This window comes from Pteropus vampyrus, unplaced genomic scaffold (genome assembly GCF_000151845.1).
Source record: "Pteropus vampyrus isolate Shadow unplaced genomic scaffold, Pvam_2.0 Scaffold193, whole genome shotgun sequence".
In the NCBI taxonomy this organism is placed as follows: Eukaryota; Metazoa; Chordata; class Mammalia; order Chiroptera; family Pteropodidae; genus Pteropus; species Pteropus vampyrus.
Genome location: NW_011888974.1, coordinates 1116179 through 1118800, shown reverse-complemented (window position 1 = coordinate 1118800; position 2622 = coordinate 1116179).

Genomic DNA, 2622 nt, shown 5'->3' with positions numbered 1-2622 from the left:
AAGTGGCAGGGAAGATGCTGCCTAACTCCTGGTCCAGAGTACTTTCCTGTGTGCAGTATGATTCGGTGGGCTGAGTCACGGGTACACCCCAGAGCCCAGTGTCTGGCTCTGTGGGGAGATAGAAGGAAGGGAAGATACAGCTCTTGCCCTCAGACAGCTTTGGTGTCAGACCAAGCATCCCTTATTGAAATGCGTATTAAATGGTAGCATGGAAAACGAATAAAGAATGAACATATGCCCTTCACCTTAGACTCTGCCTTTCTGATACAGGTCTTACCCTTATTCAATCATTTATTCATTCATCAAACATTCCCTTAAACACCATATTCTGGGGCCACTGTTCTGTAAGGTGCTCCTAGTGTAATGGGAGAGACAGACATGATTTCGATATGTGAGGGATCCAGGGTGGCTTTCCCAGAGGCAGGGATGTTCAAACTGGGTGTTAGAGGAGTGGGGTTGCAGCAAGGGATGGTGCAGGATTTTTGAATAGAGGAAAGAGTTTGCCCAAAGACACTACGGTTGGGCGAGGCAGCATTTGGAGACTCTCGGGAGCCTGCTGTAGTGCTCAGATGTGAGGTGGGTGGGAGACGAATGAGGGAGCCTTTGAATGTTAAACTTTATCGTGCAGACAAAGAGTGGGCAATCAAGGATCAAACTTTTAGTCCTTTAATCAAAAAAGTATTAATTAGCATTTACTACATGCCAGTTGCTGTAGATGTTGGGGATGTGGCAGAAAACAAGAAAAAAGTTATTGCCCTCATGGAGTCCACATTCTAGAGGAGGAAAGAGGTGATAAATAAATAACATAATGGTGATAATATGCTATGGATAAGATAAAGTAAGAAATAAACAGTAGGGGGTGCTGCGATGGAGGCGGGATTCCAATTTTAAATTAGATGGTTGAGGAGGGCTGAGGAGGTGGCAGCTGAGTAAATATCTGAAAGAGGTGAAGAGGTGAACCATGTATGTCCCTGGGAGGAGAGCATTCTGGGCAGAGGGAATATCGAGTGCAATGTCTATAAGCAGGCAGCATGTTGGAGAAATAGCAAGAAGGCAAGGGTGCTTGGGGCATAGTGGGTGAGGAAAAGCTCAGAGGTGAAGTCAGAGAAGTTGAGGGAGGGGCCATGTAAATGATGGTGTCCTTTAGCTTTTAGTCTGTGAGAGGGGTGGGAGCCACAGAGGATTTGGAGCAGAGGTGGGGCATTATCTCTCTTGGGCTTTAACAGGATTGCTCTGACTGCCGGGTAGAGAATAGACTGAAGGGGACACAGAGGAAGCAGGAACATCATTCAGGAAGTGGTTGCCATAATGGAGGTGGCTATGACAAAGGTGGTGACAGTGATGGTATGGTGGTAAGAAGGGGTCGTATTCTTGATACATTTTAAAGGTAGAGCCAGTTAAGAAAAGAGAGATCTCAAGGATGATTGGAGTTAAGAGTTTTGACCAGAACACCTAGGAAGATGGTGTTGCTGTTTGCAAAGGTAGGGGAAGAACTGGAGGAGGAACAGGTTGAGGGGTGGGGGTAAATCAGGACTCGGGGTTGGTCCTATTAAATTTGAGTTGCCTGTTATACATAGCAACGGGGCGGGCAAGCAGGCCATTGCCCATATAAGTCTGGAATTCACAGGAGAGGTCTGGGCTGAGTATTGCCAACATAGAAGTTTCTTAAAGCAAAGGAAGAGGCCCCTCTGTAGCAGCATGGAAAACAGCTGGAAGGCTGCTGTGGTGTCCAAGAGAGACCAGAGACTGTGGCTGTCTGAACAAAAGTGGGACCCTTCAGGCTGAAGAAAAAGGTCAAAGGCATTCAAGAGATTTATTTAATATTGCTATATTTTATTTCAATTACAAAAAGAATGTTTGTTGTAAAACATGAAAACAATAACAGATATTATGAACTAGAAACAACAGGCTCTGGTGACTGACCATGTACAGATGAGAGCAGAACTGGTGCCTGGAGGAGGAGCAGATGTGGGCAGGTGAGAAGTTCAGTCTGAGAGGTGTAGCCCCGACATCCGGGAGACATGTAGATGTTCGACAAGGAGTTGGTGTGGAACACCGGCTGGAGACTTAGGAGGCAGAAGGATTCTGGTTTTGGGTAGAGCTAGAAGTTATGAGCCCCAGTTGAGGGTGTGTGTGTGTGTGTGTGCGCGCGTGTGTGTGTGTGTTTCTGTCTGTCTGATTGTCTGTCTGTCTGTGGAAGAATAAAACTAAGACTGAAGGGGGAAGTGTAATGCTTCCTCACAGGTGAGGGATGGGCAGAGATGGAGGAGCCAGAAACATGGCATAGGCTAAACTAGAAACTGTTGTACAAGATGCCATGGGACCCCAGAGAAGCCAACTACTCCTTGAGATCAGGGACCATTTCATAGAGGTGGGGCATATGAATTTGGGTGTAAAAGATGATGGCTAGGTGGAGAATAGTACTTGGTGCTATTACAGCACTTTTCCTGTGTGGCTATAGTCTGTGTTGGGTGTCTGTCCCCTCATTTGATGGGGACATCTGAAGAGAAGGAACCAGGTCATGTTCTCATTGATTCCCCAAGCCTGGCACAGAAAGTGTGTTTGTGAAGTAATAAACACCAGCACCCTAGAATGAGCAGTGTTCCTATAAAGGAACACTGC